The sequence below is a fragment of the Ziziphus jujuba genome, chromosome 3, assembly GCF_031755915.1.
Source record: "Ziziphus jujuba cultivar Dongzao chromosome 3, ASM3175591v1".
In the NCBI taxonomy this organism is placed as follows: domain Eukaryota; kingdom Viridiplantae; phylum Streptophyta; class Magnoliopsida; order Rosales; family Rhamnaceae; genus Ziziphus; species Ziziphus jujuba.
In genome coordinates, this window is record NC_083381.1 from 23,065,564 (window position 1) to 23,085,922 (window position 20,359).

Sequence of the window (20,359 nt, forward strand, 5' to 3'; positions counted from 1 at the left end):
CCAATTTGCCGATGGAGCTTTATACGGATCAAAATTGCTATTGTAATAAACTGGTCGCTTGCTATCCCATGTATAAAACTGTTTCCTCACCTCAATCTCTTGCTCATGAAAGCGAAGCACTCCTTCTCTCATCTCCTTCATGACACTCAAAAGGGATTTTGTAACACCCCGTCCCAAACTACATCGGAATTCTTGCACGTTGACCAAGGTTGACCGTTGACCGAATGGGTCAAAAAGTTGACTTTTTGTTCTGGGTGAAATTTCTAGTTGACCATGGTACCGTAGCGAAGTACATGATGCTTCGAGTTCGTAGACTAGTAGCACATCCGAATAGGAGTTACCATTTAAAAGTTATGGGCAAAATAAGTCAAGATCCAAACTGTCCAAAGATGTCGGGAGTTGACTTTTTATGGTTGTAGAATTTTGTTTTGACTTTTGTATGGTTGTAAAGTACTCGTTGATACGAGTTCATAGACTAGCGACACGCTTAAATTAGACACCTGATTAAAAAGTTATGGACTCGCAAAATTTTTCGTATACCGTATTATTTTATATTAGTTTATTAGTGTGTAAAATTGGAGGCCACGTGTCAAGCCCTCAGCCAGTCCTGTGAGTGCGCAGTGGCACCCACGAGATGGCTTCTTATTGGCTCAACCTGCGTGGGAGCCGTGTGAAGAGAGAGGGGAGGAGAGAGAGAGAGAGCTAGAGAGAGAAACCCGACCGGCCACCGTCAATTAGCCATTTTCCGGCCACCCTTTCCATACATGCGCCACCCCACCTTGAAGTCCACTTGAAAACCAGCCGGCCAGCCAAAAATCACGGCCAACCAACCCCCGACACGCCCGGATCGAGACTTTTTCCAGCGGCAGCACCGATTTCTTTAAACTCAGATTTCTCCCTATTTCAGCCTCCATTTGCCTCACCACCGGTCCTGTTGAGTCACCCGTTCCTCGATCTATCTTTCCACCAAAAATCACGACCAGTGGCCACCGGATGCCCCACCTGCGGTGATGGGTTCCGGTGACCATGGCGACTCGCCGGGAAATTGACTTTCCGGCGAGTTTCTAGCTGCACTGCCCATCCTTTCCCATTAATTCCAACCCTCTGAACCCAAATCCAATGTCCAAATTCCTCAATTCTTAACGGATTGTGAGAATCGAGGGTTTAAAATCTGAGAGCTTTCAGACGAGATTCCGGCCACCTCGGGTCTGATCTCCGGGAAGTAAGACCAGATTCGTAATCCTCGTTACACAAGCTTTGATTTGGTATATTACTCATAAATTTTGGTTGTCGTTTGTGTTCGCTCTCTGAGTACCCATTTGGGAGTTACCCGATTAAAATATTAAAATAATTAGTTTTGTGTATTGTAGATATTTTAGGTGCACGTGTGGGTAGTGGAGTTGATCCTTTAGAGGATCTCGATTGATACATGTGCTTGAGGTGAGTGATCCACTTTTAAAACTATTTTAGGGTGATAAATTATATTTATCCTATGTTAATTTAATATTTAGAAATGTGCTCATGTGGTGGAATTTAATTATAATTGTGGTAAAATTTTATTTTATATATATATATATATATATGTTTATTGATGTTAAATGAAAATTTGGTTTATTAAGGAATTCTTGATTATTATTATTGTGATTTAATTGTATTTATTACGCATGAGCAAGGTGTTTTCATTTAATTAATTGTATTTGGATTTTAATATTATTTTTGGGCATGATTTGACTTTTAATATTTCAAAAAAAATATTGGTTTAAGTTTGGTGGTTTCAAATTATATAATTATGCCCTTGGAATATTATTTGATTGATTTTATGATTTGGAGAAAAATTATTTGTGTATTATTATCGATGGATTTATGCTGGAAATATTAAAGAAAAATGTGGGAATGTGAGTTTGAAAAATGGTATAATTCCTAAGGTGAATTTTGGAAATAATTGTGTATTTTAATAATAAATTTGGTTATTTGTTTTAGACGCACTCATACAGTACTGGTGTTCTGTACTGTATATGTGGATGAACGCGCAAGTTATAATGTTTTCCGTGAGTTGCCATCGTACCGAGACCAGGCAAGTTTTATATAGTGCACATAAACCGCCCCCCTCCATGGCCGGGTTGACGGTTTAAGCAGCGGCACTGTTGGGACGCCAAAGCGACCGTATACAAGTTTCTCTCTTTAACCTCCCGCCGAACAGTGCTCGGGACGCTGGGTATTGTAAGGCATCACTGGTATATAGTGTGGTGCGTCAAGTATTATTTTCCAGATATAAATTTCAAATCCTAAAGGTTTTAAAATCGTATTTAAATTAAATGTAGTTAATTTGTTTTATCATCTATTTATAATTATTTAAATTATATTTTTTGACATTGTTTATTTTAGTTTATTAAATCAAATTTTATGAATTATATATTGAATTTTTCTTTTATGTTATATTTCTTTAATGCAAGTATTCTAAATTTATTTTGTTATATTTCATTACATTTTATTCTTATTTGGATTATTTAATTATTTATTAGATTAATTATTCCTTGATTTTTGAGGCAATAAAGATTGGATTTTACGAAAATGTTTTAAAAGGGGAACATTTCCAATGGAGTGAATAGTGAAGATTTTGAGAGAAAATATTATTTTCAATTAATTATTATTTATTTACTTATTTATTCTAAATCAATCAAATGTGCTATAATTATCGTTACTATTATAATTATATAGTAGATAGGGTCACTCACTGAGATGATTAACATCTCATATTTTTAAATTCTGTTCCCCTAGGTACAAAGATTGGTAGACATTCATCCGGGACCAGCCCGACATCTCAGTTCATTGCCGAAAGTCCAAGAAGCATTTCCTCCCTTTTTCCTCTTTATCTTGTATTGCTTCTTTATCTGACATTGTATTAATTTCATATTTATTTGTATAATACTCTGTATACTGTACTGGATACATTTTCTTAAATACTGCATTAATTCCCTGTTATTATTTTGGAGTGCTGTAAAACTATAGAAATATATTGTAGTAAAATGGATGGAATAAGGTGGTGTATATAGAAGTGTGTTTTCAGTGCAGAAAATTTTTGGTAAGTCCTACCCTTAGGGGAGATGCTGCCGGATTTTCCGTTGTAAGGTTCGATAGTGTTTCCCTGGGATCAGGACATGTCTAGGGTTCCGATAAGAAATTTTAGACGGGTCCTGACAGATTCCATGGTTGACAAGTTGGAAGAAACCCCAAGTTTCTGATGCTTCTCGTACTTCTTCAACAACATTCTCTTTCCGCTGGACTGGATTATCTTCAAAAAGGCATCCAAGTTCTATAATTGGAATGCTAAACTGTGTTTCATCTTTGGAAACCGAGCTTCCGTTGAAGTACTCGTATGATGTATGATGAAAAATATGAGGGATCTCTGTAATGCAAGCATCAACGAGTCCTTTAACACTAGCTTTTAATTCATCGAAAGCTTTCACTTCGCTTGCTCGATCATACTCTGCCTCCAGTTTGTCTGAAACTTCACTAATGTCTAATTTGCTCGTTGCCACCATCTTTCTTTTAATCTCCTAGTTTTCACAAATACTTAATTGGGTTGTCTTTTGAGGTTCTATATATATTCGGATTTTATGGCTGAATGAAGAAATGAGCAAAGCCTTCTTTTTTTTTTTTTTTTTTTGGGGGGGGGGGATATTTCATGTTAATTAATATATATCTATTATTATTATCTCTTTTAATAATTTGAGCACATATTTTGTAAAATATTTGGTGCCGGCCATGATACTATTAATTATTCCAAGCTGCACAGAGAGAGGGGGGGGGGGGGGGATATTTCATGTTAATTAATATATTTCTATTATTATTATCTCTTTTAATAATTTGAGCACATATTTTGTAAAATATTTGGTGCCGGCCATGATATTATTAATTATTCCAAGCTGCAGGGGGGGAAAAAAAGTGTACAGTAACTACTACTTTGAAAATAAAATATTGTACGTTTGCACATCTTTAATTTATTCAAATTTGGTGTGCTGAATTTTCTGATCGATACGCGAAGTTATTTTCCAATTCAAGGCACGGCAGCTACGGTGCTTGGAAAGTATATGGCTAGAGAACAGAACCTCAATAATCCATTAAACTTCCAAGTCAAACTAGTTCTTTTGTGCAATCATATACATCTTCATAATCCGTTATATATTATACATATTAATTTATAAGGTTAATTGCATTTTAATTACTACTTTATAGTTGGGAGAAGTTTTAATTTTAGTATTCAAACCTAAAATTTTCCAATTTAAGCCTTTAAGCTTTGATTTGTTTCATTTTCGTCCGATTGAATTTTTACCAAAATGGTGGTAATATATTAAAAGGTAGTTCTTTTTTGACAATAAAAAGATATAAATTGTAACCAATTAAAATAAAGGCGTTTAAATTGCAACAAATTGTAAGTTTGGTTAAACATGACAAAATGGTTCATTTTGACTAGCCAAAAAATCCAATTTGATCAAAATACAACACATTAAAATTTTTAAGGTCTAAATGAAAATGTTTTAAATTTAAAGGGCAAAAATATAACTTCATTAAACTAAAGAATTGCCTACTTTATAACTTTATTCACATAGAAATGGAATATTTTTTTCTTTTTGTTCAATATAAAATAAACAAGGCTTTGAAAAATTGTCGTCCGGATCAATATTTAATATTTAACTAAAGTGCTAAAAGATGAAGAAATTCTAACTTAATAATAGAAAAATATTTGTCCAATAATTGGGACTATATATATATGTGTGTGTGTGTGTGTGTGTGTGTGTGTGTTTGAAATTAGTAGCATTCAATTGACGATGGATCCTTTTTCCCCTGTTTTTACTTTTTCTTTCTTTTTATTTATTTACTTTAGAACAAGAGAAAATTCAAATTTTATTGAAGCGAAGCAAAAGTCATAAGCCATATTTTTTTGCCAATTCAGGCTGTTTATCAAAATCCCAAGATAAGGTAACAAACCCCTAAGAAACTTCCTTGCAATCCAATCAATTGCCACATTGCAATTTCTTGGCACCCGTTGGAAATTATGATACAAAAAGATCAAGGGAGATTTTGTGTCCCATTTTTTGCCTCTATTTTTTTAAATTTTTATTTCATATATTAAAAGCAATTATTTTATTTTATTTTACCTTAGTTTACTCTATTTCTTTGATATTGTTTTTAAACGAGTTGGGACATCATGATGTGCCTTTTATTGCATGAAACAGCTTGTTTTTCAATTGATTCCACGCAATCATCTCAAAAAATTTTTTTTTTTTTTTTGACAAGGTCGTTCGAATTCCCCACCGTTAGTAAGAGAAAAAGAATATAAATATGCTTGAAAATGACCCATGAGAGAGGACAAAATTATTGATTTTAGAAACCATTAATTGGACTGATTCTTGTTCATCACTTTGCTAAGATACTTCAAATCTTTAAATTATTAAGGATGTAGGAATCCCGTTTTTATATATTTGGTTCCGTTCTTTTTCCTTAACCAAAAAAAAAAAAAAAGATGAAGCAACTTAGCTAGTAATCCTATTTAGCAAAAAAACTTAGCTATAATCCATAAGCCTTAACCTAAGGAATAATGATATAGAGATCCAAGTCAAATTGATTGCACCAGAAATCAATGGCTATGTTAGTGGAACTGTTTCTACAGAGACTACAAAATGCTTTAAAAAATTGATAGAATTTCAATCATTCTATTATTACTATTCATGAAAATAATGAATATTTAACTAAACAGCTAAATTTTATCCAAGTAATTAAAGAATTTTTTTCCGATTAATTTTCTGTTTTAAGTCATACATAGGAGAGTTTATTGCCTAAAAAAATGAAGAAATTGTGACTTGATAATCGAGAATAACCAATTTGAAATTTATGTATATATATGTTTATTTTGTTGCATTTTTATCCGATCTGTTTGTTTAAAAAATCAGTTACATCTTTTTTTTTTTTTGTCTCTGTTTTACCTTTCTTTTCTTTTTTTAATTTTTGCAAAATTAATGTGGGATCAGGTGATAAACATTGACCCAACAAAGAGAAATGAATCCTGCAATTTGTTTACAAAAAATCCCCTGTTAGTTTTCTGTTAATTATTTTAATAGTCATTTCTAGGTTTTTTTTTTTTTTTTTTTTTTTTTTCAACTTCATGGCTTTCCTTACAAATATATATACCTATACACAGTACGACAGTTTTTTTTTAAACTATCATCAATATTATATACAAAAATAATTGTTTTGTAAAAATTATCATTTTTGAAAATATTTGCACTATAAAATCCTCGTTTATATATATATATATTGTAATTTATGCAAATTTTACATTAAAAATCTTATAAACTCAACTATATTCCCAATGTAACAAAACTTAGAAAGATTACTTTATTAATTTGTCTCAAATCCATAAGAGACAGTGTTAGTACTGCTATCAAGGACTAGCATTAATATTTCATCAAATATAATGACAAAAAGAAACTAATAGGGTATTGTTTTTAATTTATGACGACCATATATAATCACACACAAGCCACCTAACACGAGACAGTGGATTGTTTTTTGGCCTTTTCTAGATTCGAATCTTGAAATGAGGCAAAACGGGATTTCCATCAAGGCCCTTCTTGTGCAAATATGCAACATAGTCTCTCACTGTAGTTTGCCTATACTTTGGAGGATTATCTTCAGATAACAACTCCTTAATAGGCCCATAGAGCTTTGTAGTTGGCAACATTCCTGTGCAAAAAAAGCTTGCAACTGATATTCTTGGACCTTCACGGTTCGCTAGAACTCTGTGTTCACTACTTTTGAATCTATCATTTGATATTAGCTGAAACACAAACAAAAAATAGTAGGAGACATTACATATTAAACAAATATATGTATATGTAGTCAATCTCTAACTAGATCAACCTAGTATCTCATTAAGTCAACTTTAGTCGATCTTATACAACTTTAGGTAAGAGTTATGCTTGGTTAGGAATGTGTTAATATGTTAAATACTAAAGATGCCACTTTAATTAGTAATTTACAGTAAATAATTTACAAGTCAGTATTAAATTTAATGATTTAAAAAATTTAATAAGTACATCATTTTTTTTATTTATTATAATTAGTGCTTTGTTTTCAATTTTAAAAGAGAATTATTTAAGAACTGTTTTAAAAATAATATGTAATACAAGCAAGGTTCTAAAATGATTGTTCTCTTTGGGCCTGAAACTAACCGTTCTCTTTTAAAGACTTTTCTTTTAGTGTTAGATGCTACTTAATTAAATTTATTCCATGCAAAATGATCTATTAATCCATCAAACACTCATAGTTATGTACACCTAATAAATTTTCATGTCTATTTTATTTTAGTGTTAGTATTGCTATAACATAAATTAGAATTCAAATCATGTTTCAAAAGCACCATATACAGCTATAGCGTAGTTAGCAAATCAACATTTGTTTAAAAATTCCAAAATTAAATAAAGGTGTTGAATGAAAAAACCCACAAAAATAAAAATAATTGAAAAAATCCATATGGTAAGTTTTAAATTAACACTTGCCTGAAGAAGATCTCCTATATTAACGACTAAAGCACCAGGCTTATAAGGTATGTCAATCCAATGGTTTTGATGGAGAACTTGGAGACCACCAATATGATCTTGAAGCACCATACTGATAAAGCTATTATCAGAATGCTTGCTGGCTCCCATAGTCAGTTCTAGCTGTGGGCATGGTGGATAGTAATGGCATAAAATGGCAAGCCCCTCTGCACAATCAATGTCCTTCAAGTGGTTCGGCTTCAATCCAAGTGCCTCCGATAACAGCTCCAACAATAAAATTCCTACTTTCATTATTTTCTCCGAATACACCCCACGTGTAACACACCGTCCCAAATCACACCGGAATCCGTGCACGTTGACCGAGGTTGATCGTTGACCGAGCGGGTCAAAAGTTGACTTTTTATCCCAGTTGGAATTTCTAGTTAACCAGGGTACCGTGGCGAAGTGCATGATGCCCCGAGTTCGTAGATTAGTAGTACGTCGAAAACGGAGCTACGGTTTGAAAGTTATGGGCAAAACAAGTTGAGGTGCAAACAGTCCAAAAGGTGCCGGGAGTTGATGTAACACCCCGTCCCAAATTGCACCGAAATCAGTGCACATTGACCGAGGTTGACTGTTGTGAAGTGCTCGTCGATACGAATTCACAGACTAGCAGCACGCTCAAAACGGACATCCGGTTAAAAAGTTATGGACGTTTGAAGTTTACCGGATACCGTGTTATTTTAATATTTTTTTGGGTCGGTGAACAGTGAAATGCCACGTGTCAACTTCTGATTGGTCCACGTGGCATGAACAGTGTCACGCAGGGTTTTAATTTTGAAAAACTCTCGGGGAAGAGAGAGAAAGAGAGAGAGAGAGCCACCGCCGGCCACCGGAGTTTTCCACTGTTCCGGCCGAGTTACTGTACACGCGCCGGACAGAAAGCTTGCCCACCTCATTTCCGGCAAAACCTCCAAATTTCACGGCGAACGGCCGCCGGACGCGCCCGGATCGGACGTCCGAAGTTTGGCGGCGATTTTTCCCCTCCAACGCCGGCCACCGCGAATCGGCACTGTTCCGGCCACTTTCCGGCCACACGCGCCTGACAGCCTTGATCCTCTCCTCAAGTCCGGCCTACCCACCAAAAATCACGGCCATCGGACCACCGACGCGCCGGGATCGGAGCGTTTTCCGGCGAGGGGTCGAAAATCTTCAAACGGTGATTTCTCCGCCGTCCGACCTCCGTTTTGCTCACCGTCGGTCCCGTTGGATTGCTCTCCTCACGATCTACAAATCTGCAAAATTTCACAGCCAACGGCCACCGCCGGAAAATACTGTTCCGGTGACCGTTGCTGGTGACCGTGGCGGCCCGCCGGAAAATACTGTTCCGGCGAGTACCCGAAATTCCGGCCAGCTCCAGTCCGCAGTGTTTGACCTCCTGAACCCAAATCCGACTTCCGTTTCCGCCAATTCGCGACGGTTTGGGAGAATTGCGGAGCCGAAACTCGAAAAGCTTTCCGGCGAGATTCCGACCCCGTCGGGTTCGATCACCAGAAAGTAAGACCGAATCCGTGATCCTCATCACGCGAGCTTCGATTCGGTATATAACTCGTAACCCTTAGATGTCGCTTGGTGTTCGCTCCCCGGGTATCCATTTGGGAATTACCCGAATAAAATATTAATATTTTTGGTTTGTGCACTGTGGTTGTTTAGGTGCACGCGCGAGTAGTGGAGTGGATCCCGAGGAGGATCTTAGCTGATTTGCGCTCTCCAGGTGAGTGACCCACCTTCAAAAATTATTTTGGGCAATTAATTAAATTTAATTGGTATTTAATTTAGTATTTAATTATGCTCATGTGGTGTGGTTTAATTATGATTTTAATGCGGTTTAATTTAAATTATTTGTTATGCATGAGCAAGGTATGTTTCGGTATTAATTTTATGTGGTTTCAAATGTGATTTCTCGGGCATAATTAGGTTAAATATTTTATGAAAATATTTGGTTAAATTTTATAAATTATGCCCGCGGTATTTTTATGGTTGCATTTTGTATTTCGAGAAAATTGTGGTTTGTTGTTATCGCTGTTTCGTACCGGGTGATTGGATAAAATATGTGGGATGGTGTTTTGTGAAATTTCGGTATACTTCCCACGGTGGTTTTTGGAAAAACGGTACGGTTGGTTGTTTATGTTTATTTTTAGACGCACTCATACAGTATTGGTGTTCTGGTGTATGGTGTATGGACACGTGGTTTAGCACGCGGTTATTATATGGTTTAGCGTGCGGTTATTACTTCACCCGTGAGTTGCCATTGGACCGTGGGCAGGCAAGGTTATTGTTGCGCATAGCCGCCCCCCTCCTTGGCCGGGTGATGGTTTTTAGCAGTCGGTACTGTCGGGACGCCGAAGTGACCACTGCAGGTTTCTCTCTTTAACCTCCCGCCAGTCGGTGCTCGGGACGCTGGGTATCGGAGGGCATCACCGGTATATGGTGTGGTGCGTCAGGTGTAATTGTCGGTGTAATTGCAAATAATGGTTTAAACCCCAAAGGTGTTCAAAATTTATTTATTATAATTTATTATATTTTTATTATATATTTGGGGTATGTATTTATTTAATTGTTGTTGTTAAATTATTTAATCCCTTGGTTTTTGGGAGGTATGCACATTGGGTTTTGCGAAAAGGTTTTAAAAAGGGAACATTTCAAACGGAGCGATTGGTGAGAGTTTTGAGGGAAATCATTATTTTCCAAAGGTTATTATTATTTATTATTAATTGTTGGTATTTGTTCCACTCCTTAATTGTTATTATTTTATTATTATTATCAAAAGGTGTTCAGTAGTTCGGGTTACTCACGGAGATGATTAGCATCTCACACTCTTAAATTCCGTTCCCTTAGGTGCAAGTGGTGGTAGACGTTCTTCCGGAGCGAACCAAGTTTTCCGCTGCTGTTGTGTTTCGAGAAGTTTCTTTGTACTCTTTCATTTCAGTGTATTATTTCTTTTCAGCCTTGTTGTATTTCTGTTGTTTAGCACTTCTTAAAGCTCTGTATACTATTGGAATACTTCTGTTTTATTTATGCACTGGACTGTTGTTGCTTTGAGAAGTGCTGGAATTTGTGGAATCAGTTTGTAGTTTGTGGGAGGAATAAGGGGATGTTTTTAGAAGTGTGTTTTCAGTGCAGGTAATTTGTGGTAAGTAAATCCCTTAGGGGAGGCTTTGTCGGATTTTCCTTTGGAGGGTCCGGTAGGGTTTCCCTGGGATCAGGGCTGTCTAGGGTTCCGGGGAAGGAATTCTGGACGGGTCCTGACAGTTGACTTTTTGTCATTGTGAAATTTTGTTTTGACTCTTATACGGTTGTAAAGTACTCGTCGATACGAGTTCATAGACTAACGGCACGCTTAAATCGGACATTTGGTTAAAAAGTTATGGACGTTTGAAGTTCGTCGGATACCGTAATATTTTATTATATCTGGCTTAAGTGCACAGTAATGCCACGTGTCATCACCTGATTGGTCCACGTGGATGAACAGTATCACCACAGTGGCTTTTATTTGACAAAAATCTCGGGGAAGAGAGAGAAAGAGAGAGAGGAGAGAGAGAGAGAGAAACCGACCGGCCGCCGGAATCTTCAAATTTTCCGGCCGATTTTCATTACACGCACCAGCCAGACGGAAGCCTCTCCCCATTTCCTGCCAAACCCTGAAATTTCACTACCGTTGGTCGCCGGACGCGCCCGAATCGAGGCGGCGAAGTTCGGCGGCGATTTTTCCCTCCACCGTCGGCCACTTTTGTTTGCCCTGTTTCTGGCTATTTTCAGGCCACATGCGCCAGCCACCCCTCACCACCTCCTCAATTCCGGCCTACCCACGAAATTTCACGGCCACCGGACCTCCAACGCACCGCGATCGGAGCGTTTTCCGGTGAGGGACCGAAAATCTTCAAACCCCGATTTCTCCGCCGTCCGGCCTCCGTTTGCCTCACCGCCGATCCCGTTGGATTCCTCTCCACTCGATCTACAAAACTACCAAATATCTCAGCCAACGGCCACCGCACGCGCCACCGCCAGCTACGGTTGCTGGTGACCGCGGCGGCTCACCGGAAGTTACTGTTCCGGCGAGTACCCAGTCGCACCGCCAGTTCTTGTCCACTATGTTCGACCTCTGAACCCGAATCCGGCATCCTTTTCCCCCAATTCGCGATGGTTTGGGAGAATTGAGGAGTCGAAACCCGAAATCTTTCCGGCGAGATTCCGGCCACCTCGGGTCCGATCACCGGAAAGTAAGACCAAATCCGTGATCCTCATCACTCAAACTTCGGTTCGGTATATAACTCGTAACTTTTAGTTGTCGTTGTGTTTGCTCCCCGGGTACCCATTTGGGAATTACCCGATTAAAATATTAATATATTTGGTTGGTATACTGGAGATGTTTTAGGTGCGTGTACGAGTAGTGGAGTTGATCCTGTGGAGGATCTTAGCTGATTTACGCGCTTAAGGTGAGTGACCCACCTTCAAAAAATATTTTGGGTAATTAATTATGTTTAATTGGTATTTAAATTATACTCATGTGGTACAATTTAGTTATGGTTTTATTGTGATTTAATTTATTTATTATGCATGAGCAAAGTATATTTCGGTAATAATCATACGTGGTTTTAAGTATTATTTTTCGGGCATAATTGGGTTAAATATTTTATGAAAATATTTGTTTAAATTGTATAAATTATTCCCGAGGTATTTTAATTGTTGAACCTCGTATTACGAGAAAATTATGGTTTTATTTGTTATCGATGTTTTCGTACCGGTTTGTTAAATAAAAATATGTGGGATGGTAAGTGTGAAATTTTGGTATATTTCCCACGGTAATTTTGGAAAACGGTACAGTTGGTTTAATAATTATTTTAGACGCATTCATACAATATTGGTGTTCTGGTATATGTATATGTGGTTCAGCGCGCAAGTATTATTATTTCTCCCGTGAGTTGCCATTGGACCGTGGGCAGGCAAGTTTGTTATTGGCCACAGCCGCCCCCCCTTGGCCGGAATGATGGTTTCAGCAGCGGTACTGTCGGGACGCCGAAGTGCCGTTTGCAAGTTTCTCTCTTTAATCTCCCCGCCAGTCGGTGCTCAGGACGCTGGGTATCGGAGGGCATCACCGGTATATGGTGTGGTGCATCAAGTGTAATTTTCAGATAAAGTTTCAAACCCCAAAGGTGTTCAAAAATTATTTGTTATAATTTATTACATTTTAATTATATATTGGGGTATTTATTTATTTATTGTTTATCAAATGTTTGATCCCTTGGTTTTCGGGAAGTACGAATATTGAGTTTTGTGAAATCGTTTTAAAAAGGAAACATTTCCAACGGAGTGATTGGTGAGAGTTTTGAGGGAAAATTTCATTTCCAACTGTTATTATTTATTTATTAATTGTTGGTATTAATTCAATTCCCTTATTTGTTATATTATTATTATTATCATTAAAAGTGTTCAGTAGTTAGGGTCACTCATTGAGACGATTAGCATCTCACGTTTTTAAGTTTCGTTCCCTTAGGTGCAAGGGGTGGTAGACGTTCTTCCGGAGCGAACCAATTCTCTGCTACTATCGTGTTTCGAGAAGTACCTTTGTACTCATTCATTTCAGTTGTATTATTCCTTTCATCTTTGTTGTATTTCTGTTGATTAGCACTTCATAAAGCTCTGTATACTATTTGGACACTTATGTTTTATTTATGCACTGGGCTGCTGTTATTGTTGTGAAGTGCTGTAAATTGTGGAACAACTTGTAGTTTTGCGGGAGGAATAAGGGGGTGATTATAGAAGTGTGTTTTCAGTGCAGGTAATTTTTGGTAAGTCCTACCCTTAGGGGAGGTGCTGCCGGATTTTCCGTTGGAAAGTTCGGTGATATTTCCCTGGGATCAGGACTTGTCTAGGGTTCCGGGAAGGAATTCTGGGCGGGTCCTGACACCAAGTATGTCTCTGCGAGTTATATAAATTTCGATAAGTACATGAAGAGGGTAACTTTATGCGATAGTTAGTTATTCTTGGATTTTAGTATTCCATCCAATTTTGTGACAAAAGTATTATTGAAATCATAAACTCAAATTAAAACCTATTGGGTTTTTTGGTCCTCTTTTTCCTATCCCTATCCATGGCCATCAATTATATAACACATCGTTCCATTGAAAAACATTAACAAAGAAAAAGTAAATTTAAGTGAAAAAGATTAACTGTAATTTAAGATGAAATGAGATTCTATCATTAATCAAACATGACATTAAAAAAAAAAAAAAGACAAAAGATCCTTATCCATCATTTAATTACCTGCAAACCTCAGGCAAGTCTTCTGGCTTTGGAGGATTAGGAGCCATTAGAGAAAAAAATGAGTCCCTCCAATTTGTTGATGGAGCTTTATACAGATCAAAGGTTCTATTGTAAACCACAGGTCTCATTGGATCTCTGGTATAAAACTGTTTCTTCACCTCAGTATCTTGCTCATAAAACCTAAGAACCCCTTTCTTAATCTCCTCCATAACACTCTCAGGTATTCCGTGGTTCACAATTTGAAAGAAACCCCAAGTCTCTGATGCTTCTTTTACTCTTTCAACAATCTTCTTCCGTCGAACATGATCATCTTCGAAAAGACCTCCCATGTCGATAATTGGAATGCTAAACTTTTTTCCATCTTCACAAACTGAGATCTTGTCCAAGTATTCATTGTGTGGACGATGGAAAATACGAGGGATCTCTGTAACACCAGCATCAACAAGTCCTTTAACACCAGCTTTTGTTTCATCAAAAGCTTTTACTTCACTTGCTCGATCATACTCGGTTTTATTCATCAATTTGTCTGAACCTTCACTAATATCCAATTTGCTAGTAGCTACCATTTTTTTTATTTTTCTTTTGTTTTCCAAAGCAATTAACTAGGCTGTCTCTTAGATTGTGCAATTTATATACTGTTACTTATCAGTACTTTTATTTTTAAATTTCAAGTTTGACAAATATTATTATATATAAATCCATCATCCAATATCGATTTTTTGTTTGGATTCAGGTATTACACTATATTTTAATTTAAAGGGACAAGGATTTTACCCAAACCTGCGATTTGGATGTGTATTATCAATGGTTGTTTTTGAGGTGGACACAAGATTTTGGGGACCAGCTGCACTGAGTAATAATCTACCGGTATAAGGACGCAATTAATTTTTGTATAGAAAAATATTTTCGATCACTAATTTAGCTATAAAAAAGAAAAATATTTCTTTTACCTAATTATTAACTTTTACACAGATATTATGAGTGCAATTATTGTATGATTGATAAATCTCAATCGGCCAATGGAAGCATAGATATCAACTGGATTTGAACATATCAAGGGGACTGATGCTGCATCACAACCTGTAGATAGCTGGTTGGAATAGACAATGAATGAAAACCCGACCTCAAATTAAATTTCCAAATGAATGATTGACCCAAAAAAAAAAAAACAAGAAAAAAAAGCATGATACGGCAAATATCTCAATTATCCATTAATTACTAGCTCGAATATTAAATTTTAATTTTAGTCAATAAAAAAAAAAAGAGAGAATTTCTTTGTAATAAAATTAATTAACAATAGAGAATTCTAGCTGGATAAATTAAAAATTAAAAATAAAAATTCTATCTGGCTTAAACAGAGATTTTGATTGGCACGTGGCAGTGTGTGACTGCCATGTGGCAGTTTGATAATATTGCTGGTGTTGCTAGTCCAATTATGAAAGCTTGGGGATGAAAATTTTTTTATATTTTCAACTTCTTCTTTTTTTCCTCAAGTCATCTATAGGAGATTTTATTGCCTAAAAATATGAAGAAAATTGTGACTTCATAATAGAAAATAATTTTGTTGTCATATTTGAAATTAATGTGTATACGCTTAAAATTAGTAACATGCAATTTACAATGGATTTTATTTTCTCTGTTTTACTTTTCTTTTCTTTTAAGTTTACAAAATTAATGTGGAAACCATAATTGACAGACCTAACTAAAACAACTCCACTACAGTATATATAGCTCTGGCTTATTGATCTTCCCCCTATATACAAATTCACAGAAATTGATCCCCTGTTCATAATTATAATTTTAACATTCATTTGTAGTTTTCAATCAAAAGAATTTTAACATTGCCTTGTAGTTTTCTATCAATTTCACGTCTTTCTTATAATATAAATATAAATATATATACATTAAAAATTATACAATTAACATTAAACCTTCTATAAATACAACTATATCCCCAATGTAGCAAAACTTAAAACATTACTTTAATTTGTCTAAAATCCATGACATGTTCATCAAACAGATTTGAAAAATTAATAGGGCAAATTTTTTTTTTTTTTAAATGATAATCATATGATCACATATACACAACTTCCTTTTTTCATATATATATATCTATATATATGTATATACATATATATACATTTATATATTGGGATGAAGAAATTCGAATTGGATCCGAGAAAAACATAGCTTTACCATTAGGTTTTCCTTGCAAGACATAAAAAGGACCAAACATTTGCAATATTGACTTTGGAAACCATTATTTGGAGCCACCCTTCTTTATGTCTTTGCTGGGCTAAGTAATTCAAATCTTGAAATGTGGCAAAGCAAAGCGCCATCAAGGCCTTTGCCACTGAAATATGCAACATAGTCTCTCACTGTTGTTTCCCTGTATTTTGGAGGATTATCTTCTGGTAACAATTCCTTAATAGGTCCATAGAGCTTCTTTATTGGCAATATCAACGTGGAAAAAATGCTTGCAATGGATATTCTTGGACCTATAAAGTTTACCAACACTTTGTGCTCGCCACTTTTGGATCGATCATTTGTTATTAGCTACAACATAAAATAAAGCAAATATATTCATAGACAAGCCCCTCTGCACAATCCATTTCATTAAATTGGTTTGGGTTCAACCCAAGTGCCTCCGGTAACAACATGAACTGTAAAATTCCCAGATTCATCAATTGCTTTGAGTACTCCATAAGTAGAGACGACAAGTTATTGAATTTGTTAATCCTGCCATGCTTAATTTCTTCTCCTAGTCTTGAATAAAAAATTTGCAGTTGGATCCTACATTTTGGGCTTTTGCATTCATCCTTTGGTTTTTATATCGGGCTATCGTTATATGTGTTAGTTATACGTATGTGTGTGTGTGTGTGTGTGTGTGTGTAATTTTTTTTTGGGGAATTTGGCCCAATACCTCCATAGGACCGAGCTTCATGAATTTTGCCCCCTCAATTTATTTCTTTTTTGATCTACCCCTCCAATCTTTTAAAATCCCAAAACACCCTTATGTTTTTTTCTTTCCTTTTTTTGACTTTTCCCCTCCATCTCTTTATCCATAACCAGACCTTAGGAGCCCTCTGTTTCCTTTCATGAATCGGCCGGATTGTAAGCGTGGAGACTGCACGTTTTGAAGGAGATGGTGAAGAGGCGACTCAGAGAGAAAACTGCAAGATTTTAGAGATCCCTAGGAGCAGAAGCAGAAGCAACAGGTAGGCAACAGCGAAGTAGGAAAGCATGAGGCTCATTCGATCAATCACTGGTAATCTTCTCCTCTCCATTTTCAAATTCTTAAGCTTTTCCCGAGACATTTTCTTCCTTGTTTTGCTAATAATGAAATAGTTTTTTTTTTAAATAAATAATATATTTTAGATTGTTATTGGGACGGAGGAACTACTCAAGCAGTGTCTCTAATTTTGATTTTCTTTTAGTGGTTTTGGGAATTTTTTTTTTTGGGAGAAATTGTGAAAGTTGTGTTCTGTTTTTTTTTTTTTTAATAACGGTGGTGGTAGGCATTTCTTGCTGAGAGATATGTATGATGATATGATGCTGGATGGAGTACAGCCAACTAGGGATACATTCCATTCTGTCATCAGTTAGTGAAAAGGTGCTTTCATGTTTGTTATCATGGACTTTCATTCTTTCTGGAATTTTCCGTTTGCTTGATTTTGTTTTGTTGCAGGTGGATAAGCAAAATGCTCATTTCTTTGGTGTTACGATCAACGAGCAACAAGCCAAGTGTGGTATTGTAGTAAGAGTTACTTCAAATGCACAAAGCAAATTTGATGACTATGAACTCTCTCTCTCTCTCTCTCTCTCTCTCTCTGCATCTGCATTTTCTTTTGTGTTGCTGATGTGACATTAAATTTATAATCTAATTGCTTTATTTTCCAGTTACTTTATTTCGAGCAAGATGTGAATGGCGGTTATGGTTTGGCCCTACAGGTACCATATCTTCTTTCCTATTGTGTCTCCAATCCATTTTCCATTTTATAGTGCATATGATTTTTGCATTCTGAAAACTATCATGGTTGTTTAAAAAATTTGAAGCATAGATGGAGTCAACAGTGCCAATGATCATATACAATTGGCAGAAATGTTTTGTAATACTATTGTCATGTTAAACTTTCTGCTGTTATATCCTTCAATTTCTAAGTACTATGTGTCTCTAATTTATTTTCAAAGCATAAAATTGTGGCTGTGAAATTGTGATTTTGAATATCACACATGGGTAGAACTTAAAATTAGTAACCTACCTGTGAATGTGAAAATGATGCTCAACTTCTCTTTTCAAGTGAATGCTTCTTCATCCAGCTTCCAATTTCCACACCAACCCTCTCCCCCCGCCCCCCCCCCCCCAAAATGAAATCCATGGGTTTGGTCCCTGATGTATGTATTTGTATATATATGCTTCTTTTTTTTTTTTCGTTTTTGTTTTTTTTCACATGGATCTGCATTAATTTTTATCTGCTGAATATTATATTCTTTTAAGATTGGAAATTTTGTATAAAGTTACTTTGTGTTTTTATTTTTTATTATTTTTTTTTTGGCTAGCTATTACAATGTATTGCTTTGTGTTATAGGTTACTTTATACAACAGTTTAGTTTGTTGATGTAGTGCAGATGAACTCTGTCACTGTTGAGTCGAGGCCAAAGTGCTTGGTTGGCATTATTTTTTGTGGTTACCCTTCTTATTGTAGAATGTATGCAGAAGAAAGAAGTTACTACTTTTTCTCTAGGTGATTGATGAAATAGATGGAGCTCTTGGTGATGGCAAAGGTGCTGTGGAGGTTATTCTAAAGATAGTAATTGTGTGTTTTCCATTATTGAATGCTGCTTATTTATTAAATTTAATTGTCTACACGCTTATTTTTGTTTTAATATAATTGTAGTTATAGTTATTTTATTACTATAATTGCTGTTGGTGATTAAATATTACTGCTTTCGTTGTTATCAGTTATTGTTGTCATGTATAATTCTTGTTTTCCTTAATGTGTAATGCAAACTGTCAGTTATTGCATTTACTTCATTATCAACATGAGAATCATAAGGGAAATTGACTGTTTAAACTCCATGGTTGCACATTATATACGTTAACAGAAACGTCCATTTCTACCGAGGGTAATATATTCAGCTATGGTGGTTTTTATTTCCCAGTGCTCATTATATTTTTCACTTTTATTTTATGTTGTTCATATATTTTTGTGCAGATAAGAAGGCTCTCTAAAACCCTGCAGTTTTCTATCTGAGTCGCCTCTTCACCATCTCCTTCAAAATGCGCAGTCTCCACGCTTACAATCCAGCCGATGCGAAAGGAAACAGAGGGCTCCTAAGGTCTGGTTATGGATAAAGAGATGGCGGGGAAACGTCGAAGAAAGGAAAGAAAAAAACATATAAAAATAAAACATAAGGGTATTTCGTTTCGTTTTCATGATTCCCTGGAAAATGGTACACCCGAAAGTTTATCATTCATATGGAGTTTCCTTTTCATGATTCTTTTCATGCAAACTAGATAGTATTTTTTGCTTATTGACAGCTAGTTGCTATCAGCAGGGTTCATATATTTGTTCAACCAACAGTTAATCGTGTTGTCAGCAAGTGATCCTTGACTACCATGGCTGATGTTTAATTGCTGTGACAATTTCAAGCCTTTCCATTTCTGATGGGGAACATTGGGTTAAGTCGGGATTGATACCAACAGAGGCTTTTGTAGGAGCTGTAATATTATCTAGGAGCTGTAATATTCTCTAGCAGGTGTAATATTCTCTTGTTTTTATTCATAAAACACTTGTACAATTTCCTCTTGCTAATTCAGATTTTGTTTTTAGTTTTTGTACTTGATTCTCGTGTCAATATGATGTGTAAGGATCCAATTTCATTATTAAATTCTCCATATTATTTGATATGTGGAGAAGCAATAAATAAGAAGGATGATAATTTAAATGGATGGTATCAATCACTTTTACATGAATGGCTCCATGGTAGTATGTCCAAATGAGACTTGTTAGGAGGGAATTAATTGTCTGGCTTTTGTAAACTATTTAAATACATGGATACCTATGAAAGTGTAAAGTAAAAATAACAGTTTTCTCATTGACTGTCTCGAATACAGGTGATAATATTAAAACAACTTTTTTGACCATCCCTCATTTCTATCTACTCTCATTAACTTCTGTCCTGCTACCACATTAAATGTATACTGTGTCTTCCTCTCTCTTTCTCTTTTGTTGGTTAGGTACCTTTCAGCCTTCTTTCTTTGCATTGACGAACATTGCAGAAAATCCCAAAATCTCTTCAGTTCAGTTCACTCTCCCTGCATCATCTAAAAATCTTCATTGTGGAGCCCATACACTTCAAAAGGATGTAATTAAATTGTACGTTTCTGCAGATCGGAGTTAACGATTACCTGGTATGTGGATATATATACATATATATATATACATAATTTGGCTTTATGCTACTTCTTTACATAATTTTTTTTTATCATTTAT

The 20,359-nt window shown here is 35.8% G+C and overlaps 1 long non-coding RNA gene and 1 pseudogene across 1 annotated transcript; one reads left to right on the top strand and one right to left on the bottom strand.

The window, feature by feature from the left end:
• Positions 1-6,373: 6,373 nt before the first annotated feature.
• LOC107422955 (1-aminocyclopropane-1-carboxylate oxidase homolog 3-like) lies at positions 6,374-14,530 on the bottom strand (annotated as a pseudogene).
• Positions 14,531-17,760: 3,230 nt separating this feature from the next.
• On the top strand, positions 17,761-19,709 carry LOC132803349 (uncharacterized). The gene is made up of 4 exons (XR_009638495.1): positions 17,761-17,813; positions 18,569-18,673; positions 19,079-19,316; positions 19,422-19,709. It is a non-coding gene; the product is annotated as an uncharacterized LOC132803349 (long non-coding RNA).
• The last annotated feature ends 650 nt before the right edge of the window (positions 19,710-20,359 follow it).